We start from the raw sequence: 17,474 nt of genomic DNA, 5'->3' as shown, positions 1-17,474 counted from the left end.
AAGAGACCATATGGATTATTCACGTGACTATAGAGAGAGTGCTTTCAACGCGGGTACACCTGGGATCCACACTGAAAGAATATCTGAGCAGGTTAAGAGCAAAATTTGGAACTAGGAAGTGAAAATATACATAACAGCCTGTTACACATTTGATTAATGAATTAGGCTGGGCCAGAATAGTTAGACCAAGGAGACTGGGTACAAGCCCTGTACCTGTGTGCCCAGGACTTGTAGCTCAGAGCTTTCTGACAGCAGTAAAGTAAGTGTTTCACTGTTAAGACCCTGGAAGGCATATGTTATTTATCTTTTTCATCACTGCCCCTAGCACGGTGGTTGGCACATGAGGAGCTCAGTAAATGATTGCTCAATCAAGAAACTATAGCCGTGTGATAGCACATGTTGTGTTGAAGGGATGCAGGTTACTAATAACACATTTGGTACCATATTTAATGGGTATTTCTCACTGCACATACTACTCAGAGAAGGGGTTTTAACATTATTCAATCTCCAGTCATCCTCTCCTTGAATGCCTTAGTATTCCTCCTGCCTGGTCGTACCTTTACCTTTCTGTTTGTTTGTTTCCTTAATTTCCTGGCTCCTGCTGCTTCCTGCATGTGCTTCCTCAATGTTGGCATCAGCTGGAGTTACTGTAGAACCCCTCAGCACTCCTCTTTCTGCAGTGTTCTTCAGTAATCTCATCAACAGTGATTGGTTCAGTTCTCATTTATAGGTTGACATTCTCACATTCCAGCCTGAACTCAAGTTCCAAAACCAAAATCCCACATACTGTTATGAACTGAATGGTTATGCCCCCAAACCCCATCCCCTCATATGGTGAAGCCCTAACCCCTGTGTGGTTGTATTTGGAGATGGGGTCTCTAAGAAATTTATTAAGGTTAAATGAGGTCATAAGGGTAAGTCCCTGCTCTGATAGGATTAGTGTCCTTATACGAAGAGACATCAGAGAGAGTGCTTTCTCCCCTGCCTTTCTTTCCCATCCCCCACCCCAGGCACACATGGAAGAAAGGCCATGTGAGCACACAGTGAGATGGTGGCCACCTGCAAAGCAGGAAGAGAGCTCTCACCAAAAACCAAATTTGCTGGCACCTTGATCGTGGACTTCTGGCCTCTAGAACTGTGAGGAAATAAATGTCTGTTGTTTAAGCCACCCAGTCTGTGGTATTTTGTTATGGCAGCCCAAGCCTCCCCCACCTGTATTTCAGGATCTCATCATTTCTTGCCTGAGATTTCTCTAAATTGATCTCTAAGCTCCATTCTCTCCAGACTTGAATTCATCTTCCACCTTGCCTCCAGAGTTACTATTCTAAAACATCTGATCATCTGTCAGTCCTCATTAAAACACTGTCTTTCCTACCAAGTCTAAATTCCTTGGTGCAGTATAGGAGAGCTCTCAGCTGAAGAGGTGTGTCATCCAAAAGAAGAGCCTGTAGGGGTGGGAAGTGATATCCACAGACAAGAGGTGGAGGCATTCGGAAGCCAGGAGCATGGTCTAAGAAACCCCCTTCCAAGGCCCCAGAGGGAGCTGAATGACTCCTCATTTCCTTACCCAACAGGAGTGAAGTGAAGGACATTAGAAAGTATGGTGCCTGAGTGACATGGTGAATTTCTACTTAAAATTTAATGACAATGTGTTTGAGGATATTTTTAATGTTAGTAATTTTTTAAATTTTCAAATAAATAAAATTATTTATTAACATTTTAAAAAAATGTGTTTTATTGTGGTAAGAACACTTAACATGACATCTTCTCTCTTAAATTTTTAAGTGTATAACACAGTTTATTGACCACAGGCACAAGGTTGTGGAGCAGATCTCTGGAGTTTATTCATCTTATTTAACTGAAACTTTATGTCTATTGATTAGTAATTCCCCATTTCCCTTCCCCATAGGCCTTGGCAACCGGCAGTCCACTCTTTGATTCTATGAATTTGACTATTTTAGTTACTTCAACGTAAGTGGAGTCATGCAGTATTTGTCCTTCTGTGACTTGCTTATTTCACTTAACATAATGTCCTCAAAGTTCATCCACGTTGTCGCATACTGCAAAATTTCCTGACTGAATAATATTCCATTGTATGTATATTCCACATTTTTTTATATCTATTCACCCATTGATGGGCATTTGACTTAATGTTTATTACAGGTTATTTCCTGATGATTAGTGAACAGACATATCAAAGTTGGTTTTGGCATACAACTGGTAAAGAAGTAGGCAAAATTTTGAAATCTCTCTCTTTTACACACACACACGCACACACACTCTGAAGTACAGGATACTGATTTGTATTGGAGGCACTGGATTGAGAGTCAAACAGCCAAGATTTAAATTCTGACTCTTATCACCCACGGTGTAGCCTTGGACAAATGACTTTATTTTGCCAAGCCTTTCCTCTCTCTGTTATATGGTTATAATAACAGTATATTTTAATAATAGTAACTTGTTTTACAAAGTTGCTGTAAGGGTTAAGTAAGACAAAGTGCTTAGCACACTGCCTGGCTTGTAAGTACTCAGTCACTGTTTATGCTGGTATTAGAGGTAGCCACTATTGTAGTATTTTTCTCATAATCTTTGAGTAAAAATGCTATCAAAAGACACTTTAGAATCCTAGGGATCAAGGAACCCAGTTTGAGAAACACTGACTTAGGCTCTAGATACACTGGCCTCCTGTTCCTTGACTTTGCCAGGCATGTCCTACCTCGGGGCCTTTCTCCAGATGCTCTTCTTATTTTTTTGAGTTTCACATTTGAATTTTTTTTTTATTGGAGTACAGTTGCTTTACAATATTGTGTTAGTTTCTGCTGTACAGCAAAGTGAATCAGGTATATGTATACATATATCCTCTCTTTTTTGGATTTCCTTCTCATTTAGGTCACCACAGAGCATTGAGAAGAGTTCCCTGTGCTATAGAGTAGGTTCTCATTAGTTATCTATTTTATACATAGTATCAATAGTGTATATATGTCAATCTCAATCTCCCAATTCATCCCACCCCCCCTTCCCCCTTCGTATCCATACGTTTGTTCTCTACATCTGTGTCTCTATTTCTGCTTTGTAAATAAGGTCGTCTATACCATTTTTTTTCTAGATTCCACATATAAGCGATATTATCTGATACTTGTTTTTGTCTTTCCGACCTACTTCACTCTGTATGACAGTCTCTAGATCTATCCATGTCTGCAAATGGCACTGTTTCGTTCCTTTTTATGGCTGAGTAATATTCCACTGTATATATGTACCACATCTTGTTTATCCATTCATCTGTCAATGGACATTTAGCTTGCTTCCATGTCCTGGCTATTGCAGATAGTGCTGCAATGAACATTGGGGTGCATGTGTCTTTTTGAATTATGGTTTTCTCTGGGTATATTCCCAGTAGTGGGATTGCTAGGTCATATGGTAGTTCTATTTTAGTTTTTTAAGGAATCTCCATACTGTTCTCCGTAGTAGCTGTATCAATTTACATTCCCACCAACAGTGTTGGAGGGTTCCCTTTTCTCCACATCCTCTCCAGAATTTATTGTTTGTAGATTTTTTGATGATGGCCATTCTGACTGGTATGAGGTGATACCTCACTGTAGTTTTGATTTGCATTTCTCTAATAATTAGTGATGTTGAGCATCTTTTCATGTGTTTGTTAGCCATCTGTATGTCTTTTTGGAGAAATGTCTATTTAGGTCTTCTGCCCATTTTTGGATTGGGTTTCCAGATGCTCTTCTGCCAGGTATCTGCACAATTCATCTTGATCCTCAACTCATTCAGGTCTTTACTCAAGACTTAGCTTCCTGATGAGGCCTGCCCTGACCAGCTCATCTGAATGTCACTACTACCCCCACCCCAGCACCAAAGCTTTATATCCTTCTTCCTGCTTCATTTCTTCCCTTGAGTACTTATTCTTAGCATACTTTTTATTTTACTTACTCATCCTTTATTTTCTCTTTCTCCCGCTACACAAAGTCGGGGATTTTTTGTCTGTTTTGTTCCCTCGCACTAATAGGTTCTCGGAAAATATTTATTGAATGACTGAATAAATAAGCTACAGTAAAATATTCAGCATGTTGTCCACCCTGTGAACACGCTATGTTCATTTGACAGTCTGCAAAGATAATAACTTTTTACTATTCATTTTTAAAACAGACTATGATAGCTATTGTCTTTACATGAGCATTGAGAAATTTTTGCAAAACTGCCTTTTAAAATCATCTAAAATAGAATATTTTCACACACATGGTATACAACTCTAAAAGGAAGGAGGATGCTTAAATGTTTAAGAAAATGAAATTATGGGAAAACTGGGCTGTACTGCAACTTATTATAAATTTGCAGATATGGCACAGGACGGATGATGTTACCTGAACCATACCCATCATCCAGAATGAAAACCCAGACTGTGAAGGTTAGACCTGCCAATAAGGGCGCTAGAGAGCTCACTGTTTTTAGAGTGATATTTTTGACATTAAAATGAAATATTTTAAATTTAAAATAAAATAACTAAAATTTAAAGCAAAAATATACGAATTTAATAATTTTTAAAATATTAAAAATTTTAAAAGTACATCCTGGTTTGTAGCATTATTTTTATCAGGCATTGATATCCCTAATAATATTAATATCCCTAACATTTAGCAGGACAGCAGGAACCACTGCTTTCTCTGATTGTGTGCTTCTAATTGCCTTGCCTTTGCCTAGAAAACATTGATCATTTTCTCATTTGTGTTTCTTTTCTAGCATAACTTTTCTACCTGGGTGAATTGTGGTTTGCTAGGAAGGATGTTGTAGCGAAGGGGATGGGTCTCATCTAGGAGGCCATCACCTGAGCGAAGTCACTGTGGACCAGGGTCTAGTCCTCAGTTTAAAAATAACTGTGTTGGGTAATCCAGAGTCAATCATCCAAGAGAACTGAATGAGACTTACTAATCAAACTGATTTAAGTAGACAGAGATGAATATGGATATCCATTCATAATCAAAGATGATACTTCATGATTTCCTGGTGTCATATAAACTGTCAAGTAAGGGTCAGGCACTCTCTCCCTGTGGATGAGCTCTGGGAAAGCTGAAACTAGAATAAGAAGTTTTATGTGTTTACTGAGCTTTTATAGATATAAAGCCAGAACAAAGGAATCCAGGTGTCTCTAAGGCTCACCCTCAGGGAACATGACTTGCATCCATCTTCTTCACTAAGGTGATCGTTTCACTTCAGGGGCTATAATGATTAACCTTGTTGGCCATAATTGAGTAAACATGACCAACCTCTGACTCTTTGGAATTTTTCCATTTCTGTGCCTTGCATCATTGGTTCATTTTTTTCCTTAAACCTTTCTCTGGACAAGTGAATTACAGTTGATGAGGCTTGGGCTTGCCAAATTGCAATCACGCTCCAGGCCCAGTATCCTTGAGATGAATACTCCTGGGTCCTCACCTTTGGAATTGGATTGCCTCTAACCTCTTCAGTTCCTCACCTGCAGACATTGTGCACAGCAAGGAGGAGCTTGCTCAGGTACAGGATGGATTACAGGTCGCAGTATCTTGCTACTGCTTCATTTGATCTGACTTCTGTGTGCTTTGCCTGAAGAATTGCACTGACATCTAACAGTTCTACTGTGCAGGACTTTACAGACATCACTTTATAATACTCTTCTCCCAGGTGCACTGGAGCTATTTTGAATCATGTCTGGGCTCCCAAGGCCAAGTTAGGTGCAATGTCATTTGGGGACTATTTTTGGAGGCAGTATAGTCAGTCATGCAGTGATTTCTTACCTCATTGTATGGGTATCAGCCAAACTCAGTTCCAGATGGTATTTAAAGGGTAACGTTTTGAGCTTTTATCTTTTATAGTTCTTACAGGTGAGAGAGCTGGTAAACACAAGACCTGAGTCTTGCAAATGACCAAATTGAATTCAGATTAGTTCATACTCAGAAATTTATCAGAAACACATTTTTCTTGCCACCAGAAGAGAGGACAAATGGCAGGAAATGTAAAATTTGTGCATTACCCATGCTTCAGTGCATGGCTTACAGAAATGAACCTGTCATTGTATTCAACCCACAGAAGTTCTTAGTTAAGGGGAAAGCACTCTATGAAAAGTAAAGAAAGAATAGACAAAATTCAATCTCTTCAATCTGTAAATGTTCTAGATATAAAGAACTAGATTCCTAAACTATCTTTATAAGTATATTTTAAAATTTTAATTTCAGAAAAGTAGTAGGAAATTAACTTATGCATTATAAGCACTTAAGCTTTTCTCAGCTTACTCAAGGGCTATCTATCTACCCCTTAAAAAAAACTCTTAGAAAAGTAGGACACTGATTCCAGAAGCCAAGATATTTTCTTGCGGAGTCTTTGATGCATACATTCCTTTCTGAATGAAAGTTTCCTTAGAAGTCTTCTTACCCTGGGTTCTAGTTTTTCATAATCTCACGCATCTCTTTCAAAGTAAACTCTAGAATCAGTTTTAAACATTTTGATCTAGCAATTTCTAAGTTGTATTTTACAAAATAAATGGTCAGATTTTTAAAATGCAAGTATTGTACTGAGAACAGAAATTCATTTAAATAGGAAATATGTACTGTTCTATTAAATTTTTAAAAAACCAGGAAGATGTGAACCTTCTATTTGTTTAATTTGCCACGTTAAATTATGTGTCTTTTATCAGAAGCTTTGGAAGTTGAATCTTATACTCAACATTTGGAATGCTTTTTACTAGATGCTTTTGGTCATTGTATTTATTTTGCTATCTCTTTTCCTGTCAGCTATATTCAAGAGTCTGGGGTTGGGGGTCACTGGTACCTGTATTTATTGTAACAGCATATAACTCATGAACACAATAACCTCCTTTTGGTATTAGTCCCAAGATCAGTGACTTATTTTCCCTTCTTGCTAGTTTCTTTCTACTTTGATTTAATTACTCAGTTTTAAATTACAGATCACAGTAGCTCCACAAAAATATGCTTGATAAGATTTCAGAGTCATTCTTTTATGTCATTTGGTCAGATATTAGTCATTTAAAAATATTTGGGGGAAGAGAGAGGAGTGGACATGATGAGAAGAAGATGATCAATGTGTGAAGCATTCCTGTCCTCTCTGGGCTGACAATGCCTCCATTCATTTCTCTAGGCCCTGAGCAGTATGTTTTTCCTTTCTTCCAGGAGTGTGGGTTGGCCAGAGAGAAAACGGAAGAGAGAAGGGCAGTGGAGTCCTCTCTAAATCACCAAATACCTTTTCAGCTGACAGACTGGCTCACTGTCAGTGTGTACTTTCAAAAGAAGGAAAGCTGCAATAGGTTCTTTCTATACAGCACATGGTGATTCCCTTGCTAGTAAGATCTTTTGTCTATTCATGACATTGGAAAATAAGGCTATTTGGTGATACCTCATTGGGGTTTTTATGTTCTTTTTCTCCTATGGCATATAAAATTGAATATCAAACTCCTTCAGAAATGAACATATATCCCTCAATAAGCTAAACTTTCAGTAACATTAAAACTTCAAAGGATCCTATAGAAAGAAGATTGTTGCCTACAGAATGGTATTTCTTAGAGTTCTGAGAGTCTATATAAAGTGTTGGGTATATCCTAGTCAGTCTATACTGTTACATAGCTATACAAGAAGAAAATCAGATATGTGTTAAAATGTTTTTGGTAAACATTTATAGAACACAGAATAATAATCCTTCTTGGACTCATATTGGAAAGTAGTCTATGGAACGAGGTGATGCGATATGATATCATGCCCAATAAAATGTGTAGACTCTTGCTTTATAGTTATATAAATATCACCTCTCTCCAGCTATATTGTAAACTCCTTGCGGGGTGGGGGCGGTCAATTTACTTTTATATCCTTTAAAGAATTTAGCCTGGTGTCTCTACGTCGTAAGTGCTCAATAAACATGTACCAAATGAAGGAATGATGCTGTAGGATCCCTATGCATGGATTTCTTGAGACCTTCTCTATAGGTCTTTCTAATAAACTTGAAACTTGGAGATCTATGAAAGTACATAAAACATCAAATAAAAATACCTGAAAATTGAATGCCAGTAAAAAACACCAAAAGGAGAATATATAATGGTTTTCTAAGAATGGATCAGTGTTGTCTCATTAGTGATAAATTTGGCAATGGATTTCCTTTAAAATATAGAAACAATTAGAGCATAATCATCTTGGCCACTAATGGGTTTTGCAAAAATGTCTCTTTTCATTTTATAACTGACCTACTTGAAAAACATGGTGAACCCTAAAGGGTCATTGCCTTGGAAAAGAGTATGGACAAGCCCCTTGTAGTTTTGTTCAGGTGCTGTTCAAAGCCATACTCTAAACTTTCCCCAGAACTAGAAACAAATGTGTTACCACAAACCAATGTGGGAGACTCCATGGAGGGATTGTTTCCTCTTCATCTTTTATTATTTTGTTTGTGTGTCCTAACCGCTTATTTAGATTTATCCTGCTTTCTTATGGATGAGCAACTAGCTCTGTATGGTGACATCTCAGGGACCAGGATTTAGGAAGAGCAGCTTTTGGGAGATTTATTATTAGGTGCTGTCTGTACAAGACTATTTTCCGTAAGAGGCCAGAGGGACTTCTAATGAGACAATTCAACTAGAATACCAAAATCTACAAAGACAGAATTCTCTTACTATCCTTCCCTAGAGCCGGAAAGACTTTGCTGAGGAGCTGAATTTCTGATAAGTTCTTTTTTAGGGTGATCATTGAATGGAATGAATGCCAGCTGAGAAATATGAGTAGTAATCTAAGAATGATTCCTAGGTAAGCCTTATTAATATTTCTATCATAATCCAGTTGACCTATTGCTTTACTGGAAATTTTTCCAAAAATGCAAGATCATTTAGACATAATGGCCTAATATATATATATATATATATACACACACACACACACGCGCACACACACACACACACATTTGTAGAGGTGTGGCAGGAACAGGTAGCTGACTATCAAAGTTTCATGTTTCCCTTCCACAATGTTGAGTTGTCATGGGGTAGTAGTCCCTGTCCAACTAGGAACTACATTTTCCAGCCTCCTTGCATCTAATTAGGACACTGTAACTGGTTGTAGCCAAAGGACATAGGACATATGAGTGGAAGTGACACATGTCATGCTGGGAAGTGCTGAAGAGGCAGATGTATCTTCTCCATGGTCTCTTTCTGAATGAAGAGGAGTCTAAGACCCTAGAAGGGGGTGGGACTGCAAGATGGAAGGAGCCTGAGTTTCAGAATGATCAGGTGGTTGGTGGGTAGAAGGCCACCCAACTTGTAGCATCTACATTGGTCTGTATTGTGAGCAAGACAGAAATGTTTATTGTGTTAAGTTAATGAAATTTTGATGGTTTATCTGTTCCATGATCTCACCTCACTTTAACAAATACAGGAGGTAAATAAAAATGTCCCAAACAAAGGTCATTGTAAAATGGCAGATTTGTTCCCATTTTCTATTAATGCTAAGAGTTTAGGATCTGTGCAGTTGAAGGTAGCCTTTAAGAGTCATTTTAAAACTATAGGACTTATACATGGAGAAGGCACACATGTTCCCTGAGTGTTGAGCCCCGCATCAACTCCTCCCCAGAAAATGGTTTTCCTAGACATTACTAAGATCATCCTAGACTCTTATCTCTCTTTGATCTACCTGCCCCTTTTCTATCCATTTCGCACTCAAGTCCCATCTCCTCCATTATGCTTTCTCTTACCACTAAAGATATCATTCCTTTCTTTGAGCTCATAGCAATTAAAGTCTGTACCAATCTTTGTACTGTCTCATATGCTGCCTAGTGAGAGCAGTCACATTGTTACATTAGTTTTGTTTTGTTTTCTTTTATTTTTGGCTGCATTGGGTCTTCGTTGCTGCACGCGAGCTTTCTCTAGTTGCAGTGAGCAGGAACTACTCTTCCTTGTGGTGTGCGGGCTTCTCGCTGCAGTGGCTTCTCTTGTTGCAGAGCACAGGCTCTAGGCACGTGGGCTCAGTAGTGTGGCACACGGGCTTAGTTGCTTCGCGGCATGTGGGACCTTCCTGGACCAGGGCTCGAACCCATGTCCCCTGCATTGGCAGGCGAATTCTTAACCACTGCACCACCAAGGAAGCCCCTGTTACATTATTTTTAATGAGTGAAGGCATCATTTGTCTAAATTATAATGTAAAGGTAGGAGAGAAGAATAAAATTTTTTAAATAATAAGTAGAATTAGGATAACGGAAATAGACACACTTATCCTTTTGCCTATAGGAAGATGATTACAGGGGGAAGAAGGGTTCAGGACATACACTTCACTGTAACATTGGCATTCATAGTAGAACACTTTTAATGTTATATCCCAGAAGTCATATAGCAGTCACTGAGCCTTTTACTTTCCTACAAAAATTAAGACATTTACTTATGAGCAAAGAAGTAGAAAATTAGTCAAGAGCAGTGCAGGCATCTCTAGTAATTTTGGCTATACAGGCCCCGTGGCTACAGTCATCTTCCAAATTTGAGAGAAAAATTTTCAGCTAATTTAGTTCTTGGCATCATTCTTATTCTACCAGTGAGAATGTCAATTGTGTACCATTAGGAGGGCAAGTTTTATGTGTTGATCCCACCTGAAAGTTGAAACCAGATTCATTCCATCCACAGTGCCAGCCATGTGGTAAACCCCATCCAGTTCCTTGGATGGGACCTACATTTCAATGGACAAAATGTCATGTGAAGGCTCCACATCCTGTTACCCAATTGTGAGTGATCAGTCCTCCACGGTTGAGTATCAAATGTCTACATTTATCGTACCAGATCTTAATCATTGTCAACTGTGCAGAAAGACCCTTAGAGATTTTTATATGCTCTAAATTCAGGAAATTCTCACGTATGCTTCTCACAACAATGTAAGTCATGCCCCTTGTGTGCACACATGCAAATCATAATTTGAAAGACCTATTTAACATTTAGGCTTAAATAATTCGGACGATGAATCCCAGATGAAGCCATGGAAAAGAAACTTTAAATGAAAGGTTTAAATATCTCACACATGCATTGCTAAAGTAAGAACTGTGAATTTTCTTCCATGCAGTTTAGTCCAATTATTTCAAGTATGTTATAGAAAGGCTTGAATCATTAACAATCTCTCTAGACATGGTTTATTTGAGGCATTTTTAAAAATATACTTGCTATCTAGTGCTCTTTCCTTCTATGCATTAAGTTTCAGATTAACATATAGTAATAATGCAGCATTGTTTAGTTGTGTGATTCTTCATATAGCAGGAAATATAAAGTACAAAAGCACACGTGAAAACTGAGCTAATATTTCTTTCACCCAAATAAGTAACAATTATTAATCTAGATTTTTTTCAGTTACAGAAATTGATGATATCTTCTTGAAAGGAACTAGTAGTTTAAAAAGAATCCCACAGTGTTTGAGTTATTTAATAAGACAACAGGAATGGATGAAATGAAAAGAAAGTTTGTACTTGATGCAAACAAAATACATAAAAGATCTTATTATGCCAATGTAGGGAGAAAAAAGTCTGAAAATCTTCCGCACCAAGGTTAATTTTTATACAATGAGTGCAGAGAAACAGAGTGTGGAAAAGACGTGATCTTCAGTCACTTTTCTCACATAATTCTACAGTAACAACAGAAACTAAAATGAGTTGAATTGTTGCAAAGGAAGGAGACTATCATAAAAGATAGTAAGTAGATTTACCCACCATTTATTATATCATCCTGTTCACAGCGCTACATTTGAGATTGTGTCAGCACTTCCATTATAAGCCTGTACTTTGAGGAATTTGGAATGTGGCCAATGAAAGATCATTCTGAACTAAAAGTTGGCACAGCAAATTTCCTCCCATGAGCAAAAGTTGTTTTCATTATTTCTTCTTCATCGTTGTCTTCTTTTTCCCCCTCTCTTTACAAAATTCCATAAAACTTCATCTGGTTGCTTTTAAACTTGGATATCTGAAGTAAAAGTTAAGTATAAGAGAGCCAACCGAGTGGTTTGAAGACAATACATCTTTTGTCCATCTGGGCAGAATTTGTATTTGGTATTTTAGATGAAGGAACCACTACTATTCAGTTGGGAGTATTTAGAGAAAGAGTAAAAACTAATTTCAAAAGCCCTCTTAGTCATTGCCTCTAGTAATGAAGTTTAAAAGCGATGAAATGAGGGTGAGAGAGAGCTTGTTCGCTTATTCCCATTATTGTGCATACTGCTTTATAGCTGTTTACAAAAACTGTTGTTCACCGCACTCCTGCATAGTTTCATACCCTTTACTTAACAGTTTTATTGATGTATAATTTACATACAATAAAATTAATTCAATTTAAGTGTACAGTTCTATTAATTTGGGTAAATACATGTAGTTATCCAACTACCACCAACCACAATCAAGTTTCAGAATGATTCCATCACCATGAAAAGTTATCTTGTTTTATTGGCAATTGTTTCCCACCCCCAGCCTCAGGCAACTACTGATCTTTCTGTCACTATAGATTTGCCTTTTGTAGGATTTTAAATAAAATCAGATGCTGTATAATTTCTGTTATTTCATTATTTCTATATCTGACTTCTTTCACATAGCATGATATTTTTGAGGGTCATCCATATTCTTTCATATATCAATAATCCATTCTTTTTTTTTTTTTTTAATTATTCCTGAGTAGTATTCCATTGCATGATTGTACCAGTATTTGTTAATCCATTCATGAGTCACGGACGTTTGCTGCTGTTTCCAGTTTGGGACTATTATTAATAGAACTGTTGTATATATTTGTGTACAGGTCTTTATGTAGGCATGTTTTCATCTCTCTTGGATAAATACCTCAGAGTACGATTACTAGGTTTTATGATAAGTTTATGTTTAACTTTATGTTGAGCTGCTAAACTGCTTTCCAGGGAGCATGCCTATTTTTCATTTCCATCAACAATGTATGAGAGTTCCAACTTGATCACATGCTCAGTAAGTCTTTTTCTTTGAGCTTTTCTGGTGCGTATGTACTGATATCTCACTGTAATTATTGGCCATTTGTGTTTTTTCTTTGGTGAGTTGTTTTTTCAGATCTATCCTCTGACTCCTTTCTTATTGGGTATTTGTGTTTTTATTATTGAGTTGTAAAACTTCTATATATTTTAGAAAATAATTCTTTGTCAGATAGATATTTAGCAGATGTTTTCTTCCAATATACGGTTTGCCTTTTCATTTTATTAATGATAGTTTTTGATGAGCAAAATTTTCGTTTGAAGTCCAATATATAAATATTTTTTCTTTCATGATTCATTTATTTTTGTGTCCTAAGAAATCTTTGCCTAACTCACAGTCTCTAAGATTTTTTCTGTCTTTTCTTTTAGAAGTTTTGTGATTTTTAGCAGTTGGGTTTGGGCCTCTTATCCATTTCAAGTTAATGTTTATGGTATGAGGTAAAGATAGAAGTTTACTTTTTTTTCCCATATAAAAATACAGTTATGGGCTTCCCTGGTGGCGCAATGGTTGAGAATCCGCCTGCCAATGCAGGGGACACGGGTTCGAGTCCTGGTCTGGGAAGATCCCACATGCCGCGGAGCAACTAGGCCCGTGAGCCACAACTACTGAGCCTGCGCGTCTGGAGCCTGTGCTCCGCAACAAGAGAGGCCGCGATAGTGAGAGGCCCGCGCACCGCGATGAAGAGTGGCCCCCGCTTGCCGCAACTAGAGAAAGCCCTCGCACAGAAACGAAGACCCAACATGGTAATCAATCAATCAATAAATCTTTAAAAAAAAAAAAAAAAAAAAAAAAAAAATACAGTTATGCTGGCAGCATTAATTAAAAAGACTATCCTGTCAACATTAAATTACTTGGCACCTTTCTCAATAAACATTTCATATATCAAATCAAATATGAGTCTATTTCTTGACCTTAATTTTTGTTCCCTTGATCTATGTGTAAGTTCTTATTCTAAAACCACACTGACTTGATTATAGTAGCTTTATAGTAAATCTTTAAATCAGGTAGTGTAAGTCCCCTGACTCTGTTCTTCTTTTTTAAAATTATTTTGGCTATTCTAGTCTTCTGAATTTCCATATTAATTTTATAGCCAGCTTGTCCATTTCTACACACACAAAAAAACCTATTGGATTCATACTGGGATTGCATTATATCTGTAGAACAGTGTGGCAAAAATTGCCATATGAACAATATTGTCTTCCCATCTGTGAACCTAGTATATCTTTTTATTTAAGTTTTCTTTAATTTATCTCATCAATGATTAGTAGATTTTAGTGTTCGAGTCTTATATATCATTTATTAAATGTATTTCTAAGTGTTTTGTTTGATGGTATTATTAATGTATTTTTTTTTTTTCTCTTTTTTTTTTTTTTTTTTAATTGATTGATTGATTGATTGCTATGTTGGGTCTTCGTTTCTGTGCGAGGGCTTTCTCTAGTTGCGGCAAGTGGGGGCCACTCTTCATCGCGGTGCGCGGGCCTCTCACTATCCTGGCCTCTCTTGTTGCGGAGCACAGGCTCCAGACGCGCAGGCTCAGTAGTTGTGGCTCACGGGCCTAGTTGCTCCGCGGCATGTGGGATCTTCCCAGACCGGGGCTCGAACCCGTGTCCCCTGCATTAGCAGGCAGATTCTCAACCACTGCGCCACCAGGGAAGCCCTATTAATGTATTTTTAAATGTTATTATCAGATTGATCTTTGCTACTGACTAGAAATATGATGACCTTGCTAAATTCATCGTGTAATTCTAGTAGGTTTTTGTTGGATTCCTTGAGATTTTGTAATATAAGCATTTAAAGCAGTAAATTTCCCCATAGGCATGGCTTTAGCTGAATCCCACAAATTTTGATTTGATATTTTGTTTTCTGTCAATTTAATATATTTTCTTATTTCTTCTTTGACCCGTGGGTTACTTTGAATTGTGGCAATATGTGGAAATTTTCCAGATTTATTTCTGTCATTTATTTCTAATTAAATTCTGTTGTTGTTGGAGAACATAATTCCAGATCTTTGAAATATATTCAGGCTTATTTTATGATCTAACATATGGTCTATGCTAGTCATAAAATGAATAGAATTTTCTATATGCACTTACAAAATATATCTATTTGTTATTATCTGGAGCTTTCTATAGATGTCAGTCAGATCAGGTGATTTATAGAATTTTTAAATCTTCTGTAGTTTCATTTACTTTCTGTATATTTGTCCTAACAATTGCTTATAGAGATTACAGTTCACATCCTTCACTTATCACAATCTGCTTGAAATTAACTGACTTACATTAAAATATAGGAACTGTATATCAATATAGCTCTTTCTCTTATTTTGTGTTTTTTTTAATTACATCTATATAAGTCGTAAATCCAAAAGTACAATGTTACAATTATTAGCTTAAACAGCAATATATCTTTTAAAGTAATTAAAAGAAGAAAATAATATACACATACAGATACATATACATAGGTACACACATACACACCCCATTTCTGTGGTTCTTCATTCTTACTTGTGAATCTAAGTTATAATCTGTTGTCATTTCCTTCCATTTAGAGAAATCCCTTCAGCATTTCTTATAACAGGTCTGCTAGTGACAAATTCTCTTATCGCAAAATGTCTATATTTCACCTTCCTCTTTCTAGGATACATTCAATGGATATAGAATTCCTGGTTAACACTTGTTTTATTCTCAAGCACTTTAATTATGTAATACAATATCTTGTGGCCTCTTGTGTCTGATAAAGAGTAAGCTGTTAGTCATGTCATTATTCCTTGTGTATGATATGTTGTTCTTCTCTTGATACTTTCAAGAGTTTTTTTGTAATTTTTGCTTTCAGCATTTTAACTGAGATGTCAAACTAAGTGTGTCTTTCTTTAATTTATCCTACTTGGGGGTCTTTTGAGCATCTTAGTTAACATGAATTAAGTTAACGAGTTAATTAATATTGGTTAATTTAATTAGTTAATTTAGTTAACAGTAGTTAATATAACAAATTTGATAAGTTTTAGATATTATTTCTTTAAATATTTTTCTGCCCCCTTTTATATCTCTTCTCTTTTTGAGATTCCAATGTCATACATGTTGAAATACCTCAGTTCCATGTTCATTGTCTTTAATATCTTTTCTCTGCATTCTTCAACTTGAATACTTTCTATTGCTCTATCTTCAAGTTTACTGATTCTTATTTCTTCTCAAATCTGTCAAGCTGATTTAGGTTCATGTTTATGGTTTCTTTTAGATTATTTCTATAGTTTCTATTTTTTTGTTGGCATTCTCTGTGTTTACTTAGTAATAGTATATGTTTTCTTTAATTATTTGGGCATAATTTTCTTTAAGTTTTTAAACATATTTATAATAGTTGCTTTAAAGTTTTTGCTAAATTCAACATGTGGGCCAGCTTGAAGTCAGTTTCTATTGAGTATATTATTCAATGACTGTGAATCATTCTTTATGTTTCCTTTGAATATCTAGTTATTTTTGGTTGAAATGTGGACATTGTAGGTAATATGCTGTATCAGTTCTGAATTTCATTTTGTATTAGGAGGGAGCTAGTGGTTTTGTTTCACTTTGTAGGTAATTAAATTTTCTGTACTGAAATATGTCTGAATGAAATCTGTCACCTTCATGATATGCAGCTGCTGGTATCTCTGCTCAGTTTCTTTCTTTCCTGCTTCTTGCTTTTAGTATGACTTCTTAAGCATCTTCCTTGCACTTATGTAATTTAGTGGCTAACCAGCCAATAATTGGGCATAGGCTATATTAAGATAGTCAAGCCAGTAAAGTTTCCATTGTTGCTATTAAGCTGTGTGGGGGTCAAGGACATAATGACACAGCATATTCGTATGTGTCCTTTTGTCAGGCATGTATGGGTTAGCCGTCATACAGGGGTGTATGGAGAATTTATCATCACAACACTTCTATAGTTCTTTCACTTCTAAAATCCCTTCTCCCTTAAATTTCTAGCTACTCTGTCCCCTGCTCCAACTCAAGTCCATCATCTTCAACTGGTAAAGCTGTAGATTTTTGCCACCCAAGCTTGAAGGGGATGGAAACACTCACAAGCAAGAAGGCTATAAATTCACAGTTTTTAATCAAATACAGTAGCCGTTTTTCATGAATAAACACTTTTCAAACTGTTGCCAACTTTTGTCTATTTCCGCTCCCTAAAATAGCTGTATTGAATAATCTTATCCGGTTTTATACTTGTTTTCCCCTGAGAGAAATTGCCCAGGTTCATTGCACTGACCATTCCCAGAGGCTGGACTTACACCTACTTTATAAAGCGAAGTAAAATAAGCTTATCCTTTCCTTGATATTCTTAGATACTCACTAGACAAAAAAGAAAAAGAAAAAAATACCTACTCTTGGATGAGAATGTAGGTAAGAGGCACTGCTGTACAAAATTTTGACACACTTTCTGAAGGGTGTTTTGGCTATAGCCTTACAAAGATGGATACCCTTTGATCCAAACTTTAAATTGTAAATATCCTTTGACCTAGCTAT

General features: G+C 36.6%; 1 long non-coding RNA gene across 1 annotated transcript in view; it reads left to right on the top strand.

Moving 5' to 3' along the window:
• The window catches only part of LOC309633178, a 395,503-nt gene extending 378,394 nt beyond the window's left edge, over positions 1-17,109 (top strand). The window contains exon 3 of the long non-coding RNA XR_014247357.1: positions 16,935-17,109. This is a non-coding gene — a long non-coding RNA (uncharacterized lncRNA). The remainder of the gene's footprint in view (positions 1-16,934) is intronic.
• Positions 17,110-17,474: the final 365 nt, after the last annotated feature.

The sequence above is a fragment of the Balaenoptera borealis genome (assembly GCF_965194805.1).
Source record: "Balaenoptera borealis genome assembly, chromosome: 8".
In the NCBI taxonomy this organism is placed as follows: Eukaryota; Metazoa; Chordata; class Mammalia; order Artiodactyla; family Balaenopteridae; genus Balaenoptera; species Balaenoptera borealis.
Note: the sequence above shows the minus strand (reverse complement) of the source record. Positions and strands in the feature narration are given on the sequence as shown.